General features: G+C 37.1%; 1 protein-coding gene across 7 annotated transcripts in view; it reads right to left on the bottom strand.

Moving 5' to 3' along the window:
* LOC106874397 (uncharacterized) overlaps positions 1–24370 on the bottom strand; it is a 300833-nt gene that overhangs the window by 207037 nt on the left and 69426 nt on the right. The gene's annotated exons all lie outside the window — the stretch shown is intronic.

Genomic DNA, 24370 nt, shown 5'->3' with positions numbered 1-24370 from the left:
AAAGACCAATTAAATGTGAGTTGTGTTTGTTAGAGAAATTCCATATTTTATTCCAAGACAAGAAAGCTTTGAACCAAAGACGTGAACTTTTAAATTCATGTAGACATGCGTCTAAATTCTAAATGTTGGAGAATAACATACCAAATAGGTAGTATATTTTTGATAATTTTTGACTCCTTGAAACCAGTTTGCAATCTCACTATCGGATTTGTACCACATTATACATGATTTACTTGGCATTGCAAGAATATTGTATAGATCCCTAAGCCTTCCACTGTTATATGCATAGTTTTCTTGTTTTTATTTTACTTTATTTTATTTTATTTTATTTGTATTTATTTTAAAATATTTTGTAAACAAATTTAACCTGTGTAAACAAATTTAACCTTTTTTTATGGATGGTTCAATATATGTATTTTTGCCCAATTTTCGCTATTATACACTCAGCAATTTCTTTAAAAAGTTGTCTGCATATATACGTTAAGACCTAAAAGTTTTTTATGTGGATGTCTGTATTATAACAATGCATATGCATTCGTATGTGTGTGTTTATGCTTATGTATAGAGCCTAACTTTACACTTGTGTACATACATACATGATTTCGTGTGTGTGCGTCTTTGTATATGCATGGGTAAGAGTGTATGCTTATATTTACACATACATACATATATTCGTGTGTGCGCGTCTATGTTACATATGAGAATGTGCGCTCAGGCTTATACACATACATACTTGAATGTGTGCATACACACATATACAATTATATTTGTGTGTATTCACGTACATATCCCTATATATCTGTTATACGTGATGCTAATATACATTTTTGTATACACATACGAAATCCAATTTTGCGTACGTTTGTTATATATGCTACACTTCCCTCTTTCTTTCCTTCTTTCTCTATTTCTTTCTTCCCTTCTTTCTTTCCTTCTTTCTCTCCTTTTTTTCCTTTCTTTCCTTCCTCATGAAAACCACACTTTCTCCCTTTCTACATTAGTAACGTCCTTTATCTATACGTTACTCTTCCCAACCCTTACTTCCCCCCTCCATAAGTTTAAGATACACTTGCCTGTTCCAACGCTAAATAATTTTCATACGCGAGCATGATTGCGTGCACATGTGTATGTGTATACAAGTGTATTCGTGCATGTATTTATGTCTTACAAATAAATATATGCCTATATACATATATTGTCTGTACGTATGCATCTATGTATTTTGATGTATATATGTATGTTGTAGATAGCCTAGTATGCGAATATACTGTTGTAGAATTTTTATTGTTTATTTTAATGTAGCGTAAATTTTATTTTAATTATAATGTGTTAATCGAGTGATAATTCGAATATAATTATTTACAATATGTATTTTGAACCCACTTTTCAATTTAAGGTTTTCTTTGATTTTTTTAAGATAGGATGAATCTATATTGAATTCATTTGTCTTGTTTATTTTGTTCATTGCATACCTAAGACCGTTATTTGAAATGACCAATGAAACAGATCCATGTGTTTTAATTTTATATTAGTCTTGATTGCATCGTCATTTCTCTCCCATTTCTAACAAAACTGTCCGATGAACGGAAATGTGAAACTCCGAGTAACATTTTTTTGTTATATTTCTGCTGCTTTTAAATAAAGCATATTACTCTACTTCTGGATTTTGAGTACTCTTTTTTCCACCTTGTTGCACATTTATGTGCTTATTCTGGTGTAAATAATATATATATATATATATATATATATATATAGTATATATATATATATATATATAGAAAATGGAGGATAATATGCTGAACCCAACTACTTGCAGACGGTGTATCCCGTTGAATTCATTAATTTAATTCATAGCAAAAGTGACAAAAAAAGGAAGAAAAGAAAAAGAAAGAAAGAACCAAAGCACAGGTGTCTATGGCAGACTATGTTATTTTGCCAACATGGTTTACATATAGAAGTACAAAGTACATAAGGAACTAGAGGATGAACAGAAGTTTAATCTTACAGCTGTTTCGGCCTAGTTTTAGCAAGCCCCATTCTATCCGAATATTCCTTTCCGGAGTGATTATCGGATGACATTTTGAAATGGGGTTACATGCCCGAACCTCTAGGCCTCTTCAGAGATTCACAAAGGATTACATACAAATGTAGAGCAAGAGGTAAAAACAGAGGTGTGGTAGAGACCACAGAAAAACAACAGCAAAAATAAGATAGAAATAAAAATAAAAAATAAATTAAAATCAAAATATAAATAAAAATAAAAATAAGGGTACAGCAGGAAAAAAAAAATTATAATAATAAAGAATACATAAATGAAGGTATAGCATGTGGGACATGCAAAAATATAAAAAAGATATATGTCCAAAAATCCTTAAAAATACAAGGCACCCAAAAAGCCTACAAACACTATAGATAGGTCGCTATAGGCACTCCAATGCACATCTATATGTATGGGTTCATGTGCACAGCCTTACTCGGATGTCCCCTTACTCTCATGTGTGCATATACAAGTTTTTATAAGCAAACATTCCACCACATACGTTGTTTGTGGTATCAGCTCTATTAGCCGTATCTAGAAAGGTGTAAGTGTTTTTTAGAAAGGAAGTTTTGTTGAGTGTGTGTGTGTCATTTCTGTATATATTGGAAGGTTCTATGCAGAAGATCATTTTATACAAGTTATTAATGTTCTAGTAGCAATAACAGTGATGGTGACGATGATGGTGACCCCTTAGTGGGTTGAACCCCCAACCCCTAACTCTCTCACATTATATATATATATATATATATATATATACTATATATAAAGCAGAGATGTAATCGCTTTTCACGTGAAATCGACTTCACCAAATGCTTCCATACTTGTAATGCATGAATAATTTGACCTCGGATAAATCTTAGGCTCTTCATTTGATTTTTTTTAATTAAAAATAAATAATATTGCTTTATATTTAAGATTCACTTCTTTAAAAAGGTTCCTCAATGTCAACTTCCGGTATTGACGTAACAACGGCAAAAAGCTTCACTCTCTATTTTGTGTGTGAGTGTGTGTGTGAGTGTGTATGAGAGAGAGAGAGTAAATACTACATACACACCGCTCTCTCACTCTGTCTCACACACATACACACGCACACACACACCCCTTGACTCACTCACACTCTGTCTGTTACAAACACACACATACATAAATGTATACAAACATATTTACAAAGACACACGTGTGTATGCGCGCGCGTGCGTGTTTGTAAGACAGAGTGTGAGTGAGTCAAGGGCTGTGTTGTCATATGCATACATCCAAAGATGTATGTATATTTATGCATGTACGTATACATGACAACAAACCTCTCTCTCTCACTCACACTCTGTCTCTTACAAACACACACATATAAATGTATACAAACATATTTACAAAGACACACGTTAAATGCGCGCGCGCGTGCGTGGGGGGGCTCCACAATCTCCATTTATTTCAATTACTCTTGTGAGGATATTCACGTAAATCATTTTTTTCATTTAATCCCCATTTTAATTTTCGTAAAAGTTTCCAAGTACCAATGAGGCTTTTTGGCACATCTTCAATTTTCCCCATTCATGAGAGGCACCCGGCCATCATTCATCTGAGAGTCCATCTCCAGAATGTCCTCTCAAATTTCTATATAGCATATTTTGCCTTTTTTTCTTCAAGTATATAAGCAACAATTTCATTCCCGAGCAACGCCGGGTGCCTCTGCTAGTATATATATATAAATATATATATAATTATATACTTATGTATGATATATGATATATATATATAATATATACATATATAATATGTATATATTTTCTATACATATTTGTTGTTTATACACCTGTCTTCATCTTGTTTTTTCTGTAAACTTCAACTATATAATATATATATGTGCAAGAGAGATGATTGCGCTGGTATGGTCATTTGGCAAGAATGGATGAGGATAGTTGTGTGAAAAAGTGCCACAGCCTTGCGGTTGAGGGTACCTGTGGAAGAGGTAGACCCAGGAAGACCTGGGATGAGGTGGTGAAGCACGACCTTTGAACATTAGGCCTCACTGAGGCAATGACTTGTGATTGAGACCTTTGGAAATATACTGTGCGTGAGAAGACCCGGCAAGACAAGTGAGACCATAACCCATGGCCTTTACCAGGGGTGTAGCCAGCCCACTTATGCATACCTTTCCTTCTTTGGACACAAAACCCTGCTTGCGAAGACCTGTTGAGGCAAGTAAAATCGAAATCGAAAACTGAACCAAATTCGTTGACTGGCACCCATGCCAACCTTCCTTCATTGGACACTGAACTCAGCTTGCGAAGACCTGTTGGGGCAAGTGAGATCAAAACTGAACCAAATTCGATGACTGGCACCCGAGCCAGTGGAGCGCTAACAGTATTTCATTATTACTATTATCCCCATAACATCTCGTCTTTTAAGTTTTCCTTTTTTTTCTTTGGGAGTGTAATATTTATTTCTTTTATTAACAATAATTTTTACATCACCCCCACCTCCCGTCTTTTGAGTTTTTTTGCATACAGTTACAAATTTAACGTTTTATTTCATTTGGCATCCACTTCCAGAAACTCCATATATTTTCTTTTTCTTTTGTTTGTGTGTCTGAGTTCAATTATTTGTAGTGGCATTGGTACTTGAAAAGTATCATATAACTATTCCATTGGATCTTCCATTCTCTTGGGTTCGCTCTCAACAAATCTCTTTTTAGTTAGTTTACATATCTCATGTATACCCCTTTTCTTCCTTTCACCAAGTATAGCATTTTTCCTATGTGTTTGGTAATCATACCATATTCTCAACTTTGTTTTTGATTCTTATATGCCCTAACAAATACTTTTTCACCAATTTCAAAATATCTTGCTGTATTATCCATTGCAATTTTTTTTCTTACCAGGTAGTAATTTGTCAAAGACTGATTATATTTTCCTCACAAACATCAGCTTTGCTGGTGACATACCTGCTGGTGTGTTTGGATTTGGTGTCACACGGTATACTCTTAAAAACTGTTGTAGAGCTACCTTATCCATGACTTCCTTATTCAACTTTCTTAGGGCTCTCTTGAAAGTAACGACAAAGTGTTCTGCTTGTCCGTTAGATCTAGGATGGTATGGTACTGTAGTTACATGTTCTACAGCAAATCTTTTGTGAAACTTTTTAAACTCAAACAACACAAATTGTGTTCCATTGTCAGACATTATCACGTCTGGGACACCAAATCTCGCAAACAGCTCAGGTAGAAAATTTGTCACCGTTGATAAGGTTGGCTTTTTACCCTTACAAATTTCTGGCCATTTAGAGAGACTATCAACTAACATTAAGTAGTATGAACCATTTAAGGGACCAGTGAAACTGATGTGTAGTTTCAACCACAGCACATTTACTTTTGGCCAAGGTTCACTTTTATCCACAGTAATTTTGCTGCTAGGGCACATCCTCTACAGGCTTTCACTAAATTTTCGATTTTTCTATCCATTTTTAGCCAGTACATGTAGCTACGCATTTAAGCTTTCATCTTGGAAATACCAGGATGTCCAAAATGGAATTCCTTCAACATTTTCTTTTGCAATGTTTAAGGTAGTAATACTCTCTGTGCATACATCAGTATACCATCACAAATTGAGTACAGATTATTGTCTTGGTTTTGTTTTGCACCAATCCTGTTCCTATTTACTTTTCCTGTCCACAGTAGTCTTTTCATTTCTGTTATAAATTTGTCCTTTTCCACATTTCATTTTATGTTTTCTAGGGTTACTGGTATTTTGCATTCCACATTTTTTATTTCTCCTTCTGATCTTAATGCTATGATTACTGTATTTTCGAATAGCTTGCAGTATTTCAGTACCAGTCTGGACAACCCATCTGCATGCCCTAGTTTTTTTGATGGTAAATATTCCATTTTGTAATCATATTTCAATAATGTAATGCCCCATCACTGTAGTGTATTCACTGTATATGTTGGTATTCCTCTTTTGGAACCTTATATTGACAGTAGTGGGCAATGATCTGTTTGTAGATAGAAACTTCTTCCATTAATAAATCTATGGAATTGTTTCACACCAAATATGATTGCTAATGCTTCCTTTTCTATTTGGCTATAGTTCCTTTCAACTGGTAATAAGGACCATGATGCATGGGCTATAGCCTTTATACTCATGTTGTCATATTTGTGCGAGGGCACTGCTCCCTCACTGTAATCACTTGCATCTGTAACCAATATAATATCTAATTTCAGATCAAAATGCATTAATGCTAAGTTCAATATCAAAATGTTTTTCAATTTGTCAAATGCCTTCTGCAAAAATCACAGTCTGCCAGCATTGTACCCATTACTTGTTGAAATATGGAAGGGGACACTTTTACACCAAAGGGAATCCACTTAGATTTAAATAAGTCTTGGTGTGTATTAATGGTTAATAAGTCCAGTACCATTTTGCATTTAACAAATTATTTAGCAAGGCCCTTACATTGTCTATATTGGGAATGTAAATTTGATAGTAATTTACTAAACCCAAGAATGCTTGTAGCATAATCACATTATTTGGTATGGGTATATTTTTTATTGCAGTTGCTCTGAATGGATCTAGTTTCTGTCTGTTTTTATCTATTATCGGGTCCAAGTATTTAATATTTTTTCTGAAAGAACTTGCATTTTGCTTCACTTAACTTAACTTAGGATATTGTCTAAACAGCAATAGCAAAAATCATAGTCTGCCAGCATTGTATCCCTTACTTGTTGAAATATGGAAGGGGACACTTTTACACTGAAGGGAATCCACTTAGAATTGAATAAGTCATGGTGTGTATTAATGGTTAACAAGTGTGAGTATTCTTCTACTTGGATTTGTAGATACACCTCCGAGAGGTCTAATATCGAGAAGAATTTCCCTCCATTCAATTTTGCGAACACTTCCTCAGGACTCAGCAATGAGTAGTTATGTAAAATTAAGCAATCATTCAACCTCATTGAAAAATCTGCACAAACTCTTAACCTATTATTTTTACTTTTTACATAGACTATAGGTGCTGCTTCTAGAATATTCCTAGGCTTTCAAGTTTCAAATTCCTTATTTACTTGTTCTATGATATGAAACAGTGCATTCCGTTTTGGCTTAAATACAGGTGTTGTACTTTGTTTTACTGCAATTTTTGCCTTCATTGTTGAGCAGCAACCCAGTTCATCCAAGAAAACATCTGGAAATAAATGTTTTATTTTTCATTTCAATCCCTCAATCAATTGAACCTTTGACTGAATCGACTATATTCCTACACAAAACACTTATATGCGTAATCCACACTTTGAACAGTTCCATCCACTCTGTACCAAATAGATTAACTGAATTATTTAACACATACTTTTGCCTTTTGCATTTGGTCATGAAATGTCTCATTACACACAAATTTGCCAACAAAATACAATCTTTTACCTGTAACACTGCATGCTACTTTTGTAGAGTTACTTAATTTTGGCTTACCGATATACCTTCAAGTTTTTAAATTCACAATGGTAATATCACTTCCAGTGTTTGACAGCATTTGTACTCTTATATTTTTAATTTTCACATTTACAAATTTCCTTTTCATCATATTACCATTTTCCTTCGACATCTTGTTTATACTTTTTTCCTTTATTCCAACATTTTGTCATGCTGGTTTTACAATGTGCTTTTACATGTCCAATTTTCCCACAACGGAAACATTCCACATACTTAAATGGGAATTATTTTTTCTCAGGTATAAAGCTCCACATGCAAAACATGGGTTTGTTTCCTGCTTTTTGTCCTGTTTCTACTGTATTTTAGTACACACTTGATTTCTATTCTGCTTGTCTTGTATTTTCCAATGCACTTGGGAACAATCTTTATGTTCAATTTTCTCTGTGTCATGTCTTAAATTTACAATTCTTTCACACTCTTCTGACACTTGTTGAAAGGTTATATCCTGGTTTTGTTCCAGCTTAGCGAGAATTCTTGTTCTTACTTCTGTGTCTTTTTCTGCAGTTAGTCCCTGAGTAAATATCAGGCACTTGAACATATCTGGCGTTAATTCGTCCAGCTTGAACATATCACATTCCCTGTTAACTCTACCATATGTGATGTAGTCTTCCTTGCTGTCCTTTTCTAGGTTCAAACATTTCGAACATGTATTGAACAACTAGCTTTTCTCAATAAAAATTTTACAATGCTCATATTCTCCTGCTGCCAGTTTTCTTAAGATTAAATGAGTTTTCATATTGTCATCCCAATCTTTGCACTCTTTATTGAAGATTTTTTTCATATCTTCTATAGTAAGCCTCGAAGATAACTCCTTCATTTGATTCATACTTAAACTCTGTTATCGAGTTTGCAACATAATCTGGCGAGAACATCGTTTCAGCATTTCCTGACATTAATAGTAGCATTTGTTGCTCTAATAGTATTTGTTGTTGTTGTTGCTTCTGCTGTTGTTCTCGCAGTTGTCACTGCTGCCGTTGTAGTTCTTTCAGTTGTTGTTGTTGCTGATTTTGCAACTCAAGCAAACTGGCCAACAAATTTTCCATAATTTTACCATCTCTTTTTCCGTAAAATTCACACAAAAAGATTTTTGTGTGCTTGTTAATTCTTCATCACCACTTCATCGCCTTTAATGTTGGATTGTTATAACGCCCACTCTGGTATAGCAGTACAGTTGTTAGACCAGTAAAGACACAACTATCTAAGAACATCTACTGTGTACTCTCTCATATACTGACTGATGTCACCTTATTTATAGCAGCTAGCACATACTACATGTCATGTGTGAGGGGTGTACCATTATTACTATTATCCCCACAACAGCTATATTTTTCCTATTCAGGCCAACTATAATGTAAATGTTTATTGTAATAACAGCAGTCATGGCCCATGTTTCACTGCCATGTAGTATGGCAGTTCACACATTTGCATCGTACAATCTACCTATACTCTGAGCGAGAAGCCCTTTGTCACCAGTAGAGGTAGGAGCTTTCTGAACTTTGCCCAGGCTATTCTTATTCTAGTGGCAACACTCTCTGCACATCCAACCCCACTACAGACTTGGTTACCGAGGTAGTGGAAGCTATCAACTACTTCTAGTTTCTCCCCTTGGCATGTGATGGAATCAGTTTTCTGAGCATCTGCGGTGTTTATTGCCCCTGTGCATCTGTCACACACAAAAGCTATCTTCCCGGTTAACCTTCCTTTGATGTTACTGCACCTCTTATGTGTCTATGGCTTACACTGGGCACATCTTTCTACCTACACCTTTTCTACAGTTAGAGCAGGGCCACACACACACTCACACACACATATATATACATGTATGTATGTATGTATGTCAGGTCACTTATGAGGCTCTCATAAGTGCTACTGGTAACATGTAATCCAGTACAACCTGTTGCATGGTCGGGTTGCCAGTGACTAAACTGGCACCCTCAACAGGCAATCTTGGTGAGGAGGGTTGCTAGAAACTCAGCAGAATTAAAAACAAGACCTGTTGAATGCTCAGATGGACCTAGTGTAGGCTCAACGGCTATCTAGCAATAGCACGGGAACGCAGAAATTCCAGGATGGTGTCCGGCATGCTGAAAGACCACTGGGAGTGAGGCACCCTTCAGCTTTTGTTGAAGCATGTCTCTAGGAGAAGGTCACTCTGATATAAAACCAGATATACAGGGAATGGTATTGGAAATTTTGAGGATCTTTGGCTTGTGCTAGAGATCATGGCACTCCCACATCCCTGAGCCTGTGACTCATATTGGCACCAGACATCTTGCTCCAGCTTGTCTTTGGATAATGTCAATAAAGTGGAGAGGATCTATGAGGTGTTGTGCAAGCCTTATTGGACCTAAAACACTTCACAGGCATTGCCGACCTCTGCTAGATATGTGCATTTTTTTCCCCCTATATATATTTATCTTATTTTTAGTATATATTTTCTTCATTTTTAGTATATATTTATATATTTCTAGTTTTTTTTTTATTTGGAAGTCCTGTGGTGATGGGAAGGTGGTGTAGCATGTAGACCTGATGGGTTAGAAGCATGTAGTCAGCGACCTGCATGCAGGTGGCCCATGCTAGATATAAAGTCATCTCCTTGTCGCCTAAGACAGTGGTACGATTCGGTTGCTGCATGGGTGTCTGAGCAGCTTCATTTAGACAGGGCACTGCTCACCCAGAGGCCGGGGAGATTCTAGAACAGGTGAACCAAAAATTGCCTGTCTTTCCATATCTGGTCAGTTTAGCGCAACAGAGGGATGTCCATCCTGCGCTCGAAAAACCAAGAGTCTTTTATTTATAAAATCTGGACAGAACTTAAACATTTCATGTTGGAATGTGTGCATTCTGTTGGACAACAAGAGTGATTGTAGGCCTGAATGATGCACTGCACTTGTTGCTCACGAGCTGAACCATTATAACATTGATATAGCTGCACTCTCAGAGACTCGTATAGAAGGTGATGGTCAGCTTAAGGAAGTAGGAGGTGGATACAACTATTTTTGGAAGGGAAGGCAGAAGGAGGAGCGCAGAGAGGCTGGTGTTAGTTTTGCAGTTCGATCTGATATCCTTAAGAAGTTGGAAGAGCTCCCTGTTCCTATAAATGAACGTATAATGACTCTACAGTTGCACCTGAAAGGTAGGTGGTTTGCTACTCTAATAAGTGCCTATGCACCTACTTTGACTAGCTGTGATGAAGATAAAACAATATTTTATACCCAGCTGAGAGCCATACTTAGAAAAATCCCCAATTCTGATAAAGTCATTCTACTGGGGGATTTTAATGCCAGGGTTGGAACAGACTGGCAAACATGGAACTCTCTAGGACGTTTTGGAGTAAGGAAAATGAATAGCAATGGTCTCATGCTACTGGAGCTTTGTGAAGAACATGGACTTTACATCACAAGCACTCATTTTATGCACAAAGGTGATCACACAACAACGTGGATGCATCCAAGGTCTAAAGTTTGGCACTTGCTGGATTATGTCATCATCCGCAAGCATGACATCTATGACATTTGTAATGTCAAATCTTTTCATGGATCAAAATGCTGGAAGAACCACAGTCTGGTGCGAGCAAAGTTCCGGATGATGATTAGAGTGAAAGAGAGAAGAGGACCAGTTAGCATTCCTTGACATCTGAATGTCCACAAGGTATATGATGTTGTGGTTAGGAAAGAGCTTCAGACTCGCTTGTCCAGCATTAAAAATACTGCAGCATGGGAAGATTTTTGAGAACAGGTTCTTCAATGTGCAGCTGAAACACCGGGATATGCCACTGCCAGACACAGAGACTGGTTTGATGAAAATGATGCTAAAGTTCAGCGACTATTGGTGGTAAAGCGCCATGCCCACAATGTATTTCTACACAGAGAACTGTCTACTGTGCAGCGAAGTCTAACACTTGCCCACTATAGCAGTGTAAAATCACTACTGCAGCGATCTCTCAGGAAGATGCAGAACACTTGGTGGGAGGATCTTGCTTGTGATGTTCAGGCTGCTGCTAATGCAAATGACAGCAAGAAGCTTTACCATCTTATGAAGTGAGCTTATGGACCTAAGAGCTCCACATCAGCTCCTTTGCTTTCCAAAGAGTCATCTACTCTGTTTACTAAATCAACAGAAATCACAGGTGGCTGGATTGAACACTTCTCTGAACTCTTAAACCATGAGTCAGTTGTGCATGAAACAGTGATTGATACTATGCAGTAAAGACCTATCATTGGCTCCTTAGACTCCTCGCCCTCAATAAATGAAGTAATGACATTAATAAATAAATTGAATCTTGGTAGGGCACCTGGAAAGGATGGAATTTGTGCTGAGGTCTTGAGGTCTTGCGAATTTGTGGTGAGGTCCCTTCATGAACTTATTAGTGCAGTCTGGAGGGATGGTGCAATGCCTAAGGACTGGAAGATTGCAATTATTCTTCCTCTCTATAAAGGAAAAGGAGCCAGAGCAATGTGTGGTAACTACAGAGGTATTGCTCTACTATCAGCTGCTAGTAAGGTTCTGGCAAATATTCTTCTTACCTGTCTGAATGGGTGTCTCGTAAATGATGTCCTATCTGAATCTCAATGTGGCTTCCGATCTGGTAGAGGGACAATGGATATGATTTTCACAGCAAGACAGATGCAGGAGAAGTGCTATGAGCAGAATATGGAACTTGTCCAGGTATTCATTGATTTAACAAAGGCTTTTGATACTGTAAATAGGGCCTTTCTATGGAAAATATTTGGCAAACTTGGATGTTCGGATCACTTTGTATCTATAATTAAATCATTTCATGATGGGATGGAGGCTTGGGTCAATGTTGGTGGAGGCATGGTGGGACTCATTCCTGTAGAGAACGGTGTCAAGCAGGGTGGACATCCTTGCCCCAACTCTCTTTTCTTTGTACTTTGCTGTTGCTTTTACTCATGCTTTTGCTAAGGTTAGCTCTCTGGGAATATATGTCAGATATCGATCTGCTGGCTGCCTCTTTAATCTTCGCCGATTTGCTGCCAATTCAAAGTTTGTCTACCTGGGCAGCACACTCAGCCGTTCTTGCTCCCTGGATGAGGAAATATCTTTCAGGTTGCAGAGAGTAACTAATTCCTTCCAGTCTCTTCAGTCTCGTGTCTGGTCCCAGCATGGTATCGCAAGGCAAACAAAAGTTGCTGTGTACCGTGCATATGTACTGACATCGCTCCTCTACTCATGTGAGACATGGACTCTGTATAAACACCAGGTAAGGATCCTTGAACGCTTTCATCAGAGATGTCTCAGACACATTCCCAATGCTGGTTGGACCTCAAAAATTCCAGACACACAGGTCCTAGGGACAGCTGATATCTTGCTTGAATATTGAGGCGATGGTGCACAAGCACTGGTTACGTTGGACTGGACATCTTATTAGAATGAAGGATAGCAGGATTCCTAAGCAGATGCTATATGGAGAACTTGTGAATGGAAGGAGACTCCGGCAGAAACCAAGGCTGTGATTTAAGGACTGTGTCAAGTCCTCATTAAAGGCCTGTGATATGCAGGACACTGACTGGAAGAACAATGCCTGTCATCGCCACAGATGGAGGAAACAGGTTAAAGGAGGGGATTGACACTTTTGAGAGAGCACTTATCCAGCATGAAGAACTTAAGCAAGCCATGCACTTTTGCACAACTCGTATAGTGAATGGGGTAAGCTTGGTCTGCAATGTTTGCAGTCGTGTATGCTTGTCAAGTGAGGAATGAAGGCCTGAAAAATGAGGTCATACACTATATTACCTTACATGACAAATTCAAGTAAGTTGCAAATAGTGACTAATGCCAGAAATTACAGTCAATATGAGATTGTCAACAAAGAATCTAGGGAGTAGGTTTATGATATTACTTTGGTTAACTAAAAGGTGATTTAAACTAAGGATTACAGAATTATATAATTGGTTTAAAGTATGCAAATACTTGATAAACTTTGTGCAATCAAATCAGCCGAAGTTCTGATTTCTTATTTAGTAAGCTGAACTGATGCTTTACTATCTCATAGAGGTTAGTGCAGCATAATTTGCAGCCGTATCTATTTCGAACAATGTCCCAGATAATCTCAAATTGAATATTATCTTCTTTTAACTGCCAACTTTTCAAAGCTAAAGAGGTGCTAGTAACCTAATGTCAGTGTTTAAATGAGGAGATGAGATTATGCAATCTCACTTTAAAGTCACATGCTGAGCTGCCTATGTAGGTGAAGGTGTTAGTACTGGTTTTTATGGTACATTTGTAAACGATATTATTTGTGAAGCAGGAACCACTAAGTGGAAAATTAGCTCAGTCCCAACAATTGCATTTTTTAAAGAGCTGTACCATTACTATTTGTGTCATATCTGTTATTATTATTACCATTAATATTATTGTTTCTGTTGTTAATGTTGTTTTTCCTTTTCTTCTTACTATTACTTGATTTACAGCTATCATTGTCATTATTATCACTGCTATTACTGGAATTGCTATTCTAACAATCATTACTACTATTATTACAGTTAGAAGTTGCATAACCCAAAGGATCAATTCCAGGGTTATTACATAGCAATAAATTTTGATGTACATTAGTTTTGTTCACATTATGGGTGATAGTAATATCAGTTAGTGGGTCACTGTCTATAAAATTTTCATTTGCATTATCTATATAAGCACAGGATTGTTGTTACTGAGAGGTGAGAACTGTCCCAACCCAATTTTAATATCATCACTAACATCACTGCTGCCCCTAGTATCATAAGTGTTACAATTTTAAGTAGTAGTAGCTTCATATTTCTATTCTTATTTACTCCAATTAGTTTATTTTGGGCTAATACGTGTGCATTAGTATATGTATATGTATCCATATACTTGCTTATAACTATATGCATGGATGTATCTGTTTTCTACATATATATATATATGTAAAGCATGGCTTAGTGGTTAGGGTATTCGGCTCATGATCATAAGGTTGTGAGTTTAATTCCAGGCAATGTATTGTGTCCTTGAGCAAGACGCTTTATTTCATGTTGCTCCAGTCCACTCAGCTGGCAAAAAGTAGTATCTGTATTTCAAAGGGCCAGCCTTGTCACACTCTGTGTCATGCTGAATTTCCCTGAGGAGTATGTTAAGAGTACACGTGTCTGTAGAGTGCTCAGCCACATGCATGTTAATGTCACAAGCAGGCTATTCTACTAATCAGATCAACTGGAATCCTTGTTGTCATAACTGATAGAGTGGCGTTTCAGTAAAATAAAGCAGTAATCACGAATGTGTTTGTACACGCCTGCTGGTGCCTTGCAAACCTTTCAGCAAACGGAACAAAATGAGAACTCAGTTTGCTTAAGTGCATGTGGATCATTTAGTATGTGTTTTCTTGAGTGTATATGTATATGTATGTGTGTTTGTGCGTTTATGTATATATGTATATACAGATGCGTATATATATATATATATATATATATATATATATATATATATATATATATGAGAGAGAGAGAGAAAAAGAGAGACAGACAGACAGATAGTTGTAAGCTTAGTGGATGTATATGTGTGTATTAGCTATGTATGGATGAACACACGTATGTAGAGGTACATGCATATGTGCACGTATCTCAGTGTGTGTATGTATATATTAATATATGTGTGTATATATATATACATACATATATATACACACACATATATACAGATGTATATGTATATAGATATATGTATGGGATTGTTATATGTATGTGTATGTGTGCATGTATGTGTGTAAGTATATTTATCTATTTATTTGTACATGTGTGTGAATAACTGTATATACATGTGTGTATGCTTATTCCACCCCCACCCTCTTGCTCATCTATTTTATCACTCTTGTTACAGACCCTAGTTTCATCTCATCACCTTTTAATGAAGATGAACTATGTTGTACCTTTCCCTCCCTTCTTTTCTCTCTTTATTTCCCTCCTAGTTCTTCCCCTACTTCCTTGCATTATTTTCGTCCCTATAATGATTTCATTAATATAAACTTAGTAATAGCTTCTGCTATTCACTCTGCCAGGTGTAACTAGGTTAGTCAAGCCAAATTATTTTGTGATAAATTCTAATTGCTAAATTTTCTCTTGAAGAAAATGTTTTTTTTTTGTTGCATGATGTAACATTTTTGTTCATCAATAAAGAACGTGTCTGAAACAGCTGTGGCTAACTGCACCCCATCTGTGTTATTATATACATCTATATACATGCACACACAAACACACACATATATTTACATACATATATACATACCATATCATTTAATGTATACAGTATTTAAAATAAGACCTACAAATAATTTCTTGCGATAGAGACATTGAGATTAGGCAGATTATATAACATGTCTTGTTTCTCCAAACAATCTCATGCTCAGGGCACATAGTCAGTTTTATTTGTAAACCAGGATGGTGGTACATGAGAGAACATGAGTAAAAATGAGAAGGTTGATGAAAAAATTAGAATGAGAAGACAAAGGTTAAATAAAAATGGAAAATTTAAGGAAAGAACAGAAAGAAAATTTAGAGTTACATCCCCTTTGACCTTAGAAATTATAATCAATCAAGATAGCATAGAATGATTCAGTGATGAGGAGTCCAAAAGCCTGTGAGACAAGTGCTCAATCCGGAGACGGTGCTGTCCTACAGTTTGAGAAAAAGAAATTTGTTTATGTACTTGCATCTGCTGAAGATTTTGGATTTGGAATGAAACTGTGGTGGACTTCTTGAATCTAAAAAGAAGGTGCAATCTATCAGTTATACATAAGCTGCATCTCTTTCATCCATTTATATATGGCATAGATTTTTCCACAATTCTCCACTTGATTGTATGTAGAGTGTGGTTGGTCTTCAGAACCCCATGTGGCCAGCCAACTCGGTAGCTTTATTTTTATCAAAGTGTTGGAAAGAAGACAGGTTGTTTGCATAATGTCTTTTAAGGATGCCTTCATATAAACTGATGTAATTTTTCTTTTCAATTATGTTATCTTGAAGCACTGCAGTGAGTTCAGCCTCATAGATGACTAAGTCTATAAAACACACCTGATTTATAATTTTAACATTTAAGAAGAATGGAGGAGGGGAGAAAACCATATTATTTTTCCAGGACTGATTTAGGTTTTATATTTTTAATTGAAGGGTTATAAGATATCTTTGAAGCCGCTGTTAGCTAAGGCAATGTTATAGCAGGGGACCACATTTTCCCAGCAAACCATAAATACTCACACACATATACATGTATATAAGTATATATATATACATGCATACACACACACACACATATATATATATATAGGTACATATATATATATATGTACTTATATATATGAAAAAATATACATATATATATATATATGTGCATGTGTGTGTAGAAAGAGAGAGAGCATATTTGAACTGGTAACAAGTTTGTATTCATACAAATCATTGTAGCACTTCTATTGTGTATTTATTTATGGCACGCCACCAACTAGCACAACCAGTCACAGTACGATTACAGGAATATAAGAGGTATCCATCTCTTGCCAGTTCATAATTTTCCCAATTCCAGTATCTGATGCTGAAGAGGAGATAATCACTCTGAAATACATGTATCCAGTAGTCTGGTCAGGGGGTGCTTTGGACTGACTTGTTGAGTTTACTCCTACTAGACTACAGTGAGAAATTTTTTCCATGATAAAATACAGTGAATGCTTTTTTACAGGTAAATATGCCCGAAGTGTGTTTGAATTGGTAACAAGTTTGCATGCATATATATAAGTAGAATCAAGCACCTCTGCTAGCATCACATAAAGAGCACCTGTTCTGGCACCAAGTGAAAAGCATCCATGCAGGGACCATACTACATGCAGCTTTCTATGATTAGAGATGAAGTTTTTCAACAATTAAATCCTGCCTTTAAAAACCAATATGCACTGGTCTCAACATGAAATGCAGTCTCCAGCTACCTATGAGCTGTCAACCAATGAACAAAACAACAATATGCAGGCCAATCAAATTCTGCAATTCCATGCTGAAATCCTGCAATCAACTGTTTTCTGGTTACAAGTGTTCTATCTGCTAAAACAATGCACTTGACTGTGATGCACAGAAAAACCAAACTGCAAATGCAGAGAAATAACTGCTGTCCACACAAAACTTGCCAAATCTATGGAAGTCCATGGTGCAACATTTCAGCAGCCAACACCAAAGAACTACATCACAAAACTTAGGGAAGCCTGCAAGTGCATTTTCAACAGCCCTGCACACTTTTCATCTTCTCCCAAAGTACAGCTCCTGCATTATCAACAGGATTTTGTGCATTTATAGACTATTATAGACTCTCAAGAATCTTTATCTTTGCACTTCTTTTCTTACATTTCAGCATGAGATTTTTAAGCAAGTTTGTTACCCCATATCTCTTTCCTTTGTTTAAACTATTTCATACTGTTTACTATACTCTCTGTACTGCAAGATTTTATCTGTTTACATGTTAGCATGCTTATAAACCTGTAACACAATTTCATTAAAAACATTTTTTATTTAGTGATGAATTATTTCCACGATGAATCATTTTCCATGAAGACTCATTTTCTGTGATGATTCATTTCCATGAAGAAATTCACATGCATATGTTTTTATAATAATCCCATATTTTTTATAATGCATATGCCTATGGCCACTTGATAATTTTTTCATGTATTCATATTGCTCACTTGTTCCTATTCTGTGGTTTTCTGCAACATGTTTTCATTTGAACATTTGCAGTTTTCACAGATCTTTCACAGATTTTTCCCAGATTGATTAGTCTTTGCACTATTCAATATATTTTGTGAAAAAAATGTAATGCCCATGCATACATGTATGCATGCCCATACCCAGTTACAAACATGCACCACAATATTGTGGCTTCATTGACATGTTTTCCCATGTCTGTGCCTGCTCAACTCTTTCCCTGATTCAACATATGTCAGTTGTTTCATTATGCTCACTCTGCCCTTGCTTCCAGATACAACTCACCTCAATAAGACTCCAGGTTGGTCATAGTATACATAGAGAAAGTTTACCTGTCTTTCTCAATGTGCCAGTATGTCACTTGCACCTTGTTGTTCTTGCATAACCTCAACAAACGTATACGATCACAATGCCTGACTCATTTTGCCTCTGCACATTTTTTAAGATACCTAACACAACATGCACACTTCTGCCTGAAAATTTTCAAATTATATCATGGATTAAGAATGCACTCTCTCACCTCAGCTCCTTTAATTGAAAGTCTACAGCTGCACCTTTCTCTTGCATATGTGAATACAATCCATTACTGAAACATGCACATGCTCACTTAATGCTGCCCCAAAGTCAAAGCCCGGGCTGCATGCTATGCACACAAAGCAACATTGCATGCTATTCAGACCCACTCAAATAGATACTCGTCCCGTATGCATTACCTCAGATTCTCTCTCCTGATATCCATGATTTTTCTTGGCCTGGCATTACATCTACTTGTAACTTTACACTTTCGCAATTTTGAACATTCTGTAATTTTCATAGAGCACATTTCTGTAAGTTGTCCTAATGTTGATCCTTTGTCTCCAACAAATTATCTGAGAGGATGCAGCAAACAGTGACAGTATAGCTATGCAGATTCGAAACCAAATCTATATTTTTATTAATTGTTAAATAAATTTTCAGTCTATTGTTTCTCTGGTTGTGGAAGGGTCAAGACAGATAATGCTGGAAAAATTCTATTGCTCTCAGTTGACCTAATTTAATTAGCAAACATATAAAACACAAACAATTTAGCTATATCTCTCTTTTGGTCATTTGACCGTTGGCTAAGGAACAAACTTTTGCTCCCTGTGCGTCAGCTAGCTACCACACAGACTGAACCATGGATCCACAGCTACTGTGAAAGATATTATAACTGACCCTCCACAAGGCACCACCTTTGATTCTCTAAAAACAAAAGTCCTGTGTAGGAACTCTAGATCATCAGAGAGCAGATTCCGTTCATTATTGCAAGATGAACATCTTGGGGACAGGACTCCTTCAGAATTTTTATGGCAAATTTGAGAACTCAGCGACGGCACACATGAGAACAGCTCATTCGTAAAGAAATTATTCTTTTCCCGGTTGCCAATCAATTTTCAGATTATATTGGCAAATATGGTTGACACCAGTTCCATAGAACAAATTGCTGCCTCTGTGGACAGAATTATGGAATTTTCCAATGGACCCACCACGGCTGATTTGGTTATTGCTTCTTCTTCGTTTTTTAAAAACAGCTTACCTCAACTAGTGAAGACGCCATGTTGAAAGCTATTGATGGTTTAACACACAAAGTAGCTAAACTGTGTCATGATCAAGCGCCATTTAGGCATCGTCCACAAAGTCGGTCTTCATCTTCTGATCGTTGTACACTCCTCTGCCAACAGTTCTTCGTTGTGTTGGTACCATGCACGTTGCCTAGATAAGGCACATCATTGTATCAAGCCCTGCTCTTTTGGAGCATCAGAAAACTGAGTTTGGAGAGCCTGGGCATGGCAGACCTCTCCCATAACATTTCGCCTTATCATGCTTTCTTTATCAAGGACCTTGTCTCAAACAAAATCGTTCATGGTGGATACAGGATCAAGTTGCAGTATTTGGCCCTTACAGTTCAGCCCTATCAAGCCAAATTTTTCCGGCATTTTCTTGTATGCTGTGAACCAATCTCCTATCAAGACCTATGGCCAGACATCCTTATCGTTGGACCTAGCTTTGTGTCGAGATTTTAAATGGATTTTTGTCATTGCTGACCTCCCTCATCCTATTCTCGGTGCAGATTTCTTACACCACTATTCACTCTTGGTAGATGTCAGGAAACAGCAACATTGGCTAATACCATGTCCTTATCTATGCCAGCTTGTGAATCAACTGCTGCTGTTGTCAGTTCATTGTTTTTTGAAGCTGCTGCTGGAAACCAGTTTCATATACTCCTTGTTTCATTTCCTGAGTTAACGAATATTTCATTTAAGCCTACCCAGGAAGTTCACTTGACTCAAGACTTCATTACAACTGGTCCACCTGTCTTCTCTCGTCCGTGAAGATTAGCTCCAGATAGACTCAAAAGAACCCAAGCCAAGTTTGAGCACACATTAAACCTCCCACTGGTTCCTTTGCAACTCCAGAGGCATGTTTTCAACATGTGCATATTGACATCGTTGGACCTTTGCCTCCTTCCAACAACTGCACTCACCTGTGTCAACAGATTTTCTCACTGGCAGGAAGCTTTTCCCTTATCAGACACTTCTTCAGAAACTGTCGCTAATGTGTTTCATTGAGTTTCACGTTTCAGCACATCCACGATGATCACCACCAACAGAAGATGTCAGTTCAATTCTCACCTTTTCACTGAGCTGACTCATCTCCTTGGGTGTAAACACACCTGCACAACAGCTTACCGCCCTACAGCAAATGGCATGGTCGAATGCTTTCACCAACTCAAGGCGGCTATAAAAGCATATCCAGACTGCTCCAACTGGTTGGAATATCTTCCACTCATCCTCCTTGGTATTTGATCCACAGTTAAGGAGGGAGTTGGACATACTTCGGCTGAACTGGTCTATGGCATGGCACTTGCCATACCTGGGCAGATGATCGATCCTGTTTCACCACAAGACTTCCTGGACCCAGCAAAATATGTTCACCACTTACAGACATCTATGTCACATTTGTCCCCTGCAGGCCCCAGACAACAGAACGACACTTCACATGTCCCAAAGGACATCAATACTTGGACACATGTTTTTGTTAGAAATGATGGAATACCTTCTCAATTTTGGCCACCATATTCCAGGACCTACAAAGTCATCCAAATAGAACCAAAGTATTTTGTCCTCAATATTGGAGGAAAACAAAATATTGTCTCTGTTGATCACTAAAAAAAAAAAGCATTTGTCGAAAAGGACTTACTTTCAGTTCTCACTGTTCCTCAAACGGACTCAAGAACCTCAGCTTCACCCATTGCAAACACCTCTGATTCTGCACAACCCCAGCACACCAAATTGGGAAGATCAGTTCAATGGCCCACAAGATTTGTTCAAGTCTTTCAAATAAGTACAAACTCTTCACCTACCTGTCTTCTCAATTGAAATATTCACAATGTTCACATCAACAAAGAAAAACAAATTGTTTTTTCTTATGGTTATGAACAATTTCCACACATACATAACCCAACTGACTCTGCATCATTTGCATACAAGCCAAAACAAAAAGAATATTTTACATTAAAAAAAAGCATTTTTCTATATCAATGAGAAACATTTTTTATGAACATTGTTTTGCTAATTGAACTGACTGAACACTTAACCAACAAACTTTTTGCATGAACATTTTCATTTTTCTGTAAAATTACATTTCTGTGCATGCACATGTTTTGCTTTGTTTTAAAAATGTTTTGCTCTCTACATCATACCTGTATGCTTACACACGCTTGCACCACTTATATTTTAATGTGTGCTATCACTTGTTCTCCATGCTACTGAAAGACAACTTACTTCTATTAGACCTCTAGTGGGTCACGTAATCAATAGAGTTCCATATCTCTTTCCCTTCAATCTCCGACCTGAGCTGTGTCATTTAAGGTTCAAGTGGACAGGAGGCGACCTACATAAGTAGAAATTACTCCTGTGGTGTGTTGTCCTTCTAGCTGTCATGACCATTATAAATACAGTCAGACACACGACAGATGGGGAGATAGCCCATCAACAGGCAAACGGTCAAGAGACAAGCAGACAGCTAGCAGTTAACTTGCCCCAGTGAAGCAGCCAACACAGAACCACATATCCAGCATGAACGACCCAACACAGTAACAGTCGCAGAACATAAATAGACACAACCGAATGACCAATGCACACACACACACAAAACATGCCCAGTTCTACCTCACCACATCAACACAGTATTTCGCCTGTTTATTTTCTACTTTGCCAACTCGAAGCAAGTTGGTAATGTCATGTAGCAGATTTTCTGCTGTATACAACAGGTAAATGCAAGTGTCGATTAAATAAATTATTTAAACTACAATCCAATGCTTTTCTATTGTTTTACTTTGATGTTGTCCACGTGCCTATTTCATTTGCTACCTCAACAACATCTTTTGCTACATCATCTCGCTACACATTTATCGTTTTGAAGTTTGTTAAAGAGCTCTTTTGCTGTTGAATTCAGAAGTTTGTTGTAGAGATGTCAGCATTACCAGTTTGTAGAAGTTGAATGTTAGCATCAAGTGATATTTCATTTGCTGTTAAGACTGTCATTTCTAGCATCAAAGTTCTTTCTTTCTTGTGGAAGAAGTGGCAGTGTCAAGGTCTCCATAGTATACTCAGCATAGTCAAATTGACGTAACTTGTTTTGACTGCCATTTCTAGTATAGCAGTCTCCAGTGTAGCTTGATTAAATGTCAGGCATCGACAATGTAACTTGTTTGGACATCACAAGTCACCATTCCATCTAGTAGTTCCATGTTACAACCATATGCCCCTTTGATGTCAGGATTACCAGTGTAACCTGGTTGCAGACCTTCTCTGTCAGGTACACCATTGCATTACAGATGGGCCAGGGATATTTTGGTTAGGTTGATTTTGGCTGCATACTGTTTCTCATATAAAACAAAGTCCATTTTAGATGTTTGATGGGGAGACCATTTATTTGTAAATAAGATTTGCAATATTTACAATGGCTACTTGTCAGAGTCTGTATTACTGTCAATAGTAAAGTCATGAATATATGTTGTTTTGGCTAGCTACATATTCGTGTGAGGTGAGAGGTGACAATCCTATGTGCCTAGAGAAGGGCATTGTGAGCGAAGTGATTCTTTTCAACCTGAGGTTGAGCAATGACCAAGAATCCTGTGTTCATCTCCTCCACCTCTTACACTGGTTGTCCTGTGCTTCTCTATTTATTACCACGCTTTGATGGGAATTATGGAAAATTCCTCTTGATATTATAGGATCGAACGATTGAAGCTGAAATATCAGTGGCTAACAATTAGGCTACTTTCACCTGATAAGCTGTGGCTTGTCACTCGCAACTGAGCTACCGTGGTTTCAATTCGACACCTCGCTACAATATTAACAGGATACACATAACCTGGTTATCCATGATAATGGTCGCAGATATGAGAACTAAGATATGGAGTGTAACCTCACTTTTATGGTCCAAAATACAAATTGGTCTGTTGTCTGCACTTTTACAGTGTTGAATCATACATAATTTGTTTCATAATTAGGTGTCCATAAGTGAATACTATTATTGATGACCTAAACAAAATATTAGACGTATGCCAAAGAAGCTTAGACAGTTTTTGATTTAGTACATGCTTTCAATTGGATGTTGCGCGAAACATTTAATTTACTACAGTTGTGCATGTGAACGATGGGGTGAGCCTGCCAGTTTCACAAGAGAAACATTGCGACAAGTACTGACAGAAATACAGTGGATGCAGTTTGGTAAAATCACCATTACAATTCGTTTTCTACTCGTTCGCATGTCATTAACAAAACTCGTCGCCGATGATCGTATATTAGTGATGCCGAGAACTTTCTCAAAAGTATGTATGTAACAAATTAATAACACATCACGACATGTACATCGATTGACACTATTTCTAGAGAAATTTATGTATAACGTGGCTATTTCGAATTTTAGTATTTGTAAAACGATGCAGGGCCGTAAAAGCAAGAATACTAAACTAATATGATTTTTTTTAATGGTTTGGAAGAATTTTTGACTGCTATTTCTAACAAGTCGAACAACTACATAGAAGCTATTTCGTTGGTTGCATTTATAAACCGGTGTACAAGGCATGCCCCCTTTTTTTTCTTTTTCCTATACAT

This window comes from Octopus bimaculoides, chromosome 11, assembly GCF_046866305.1.
Source record: "Octopus bimaculoides isolate indiv1 chromosome 11, ASM4686630v1, whole genome shotgun sequence".
Classification (NCBI taxonomy): domain Eukaryota; kingdom Metazoa; phylum Mollusca; class Cephalopoda; order Octopoda; family Octopodidae; genus Octopus; species Octopus bimaculoides.
This window is presented reverse-complemented; position numbering and strand designations above follow the sequence as displayed.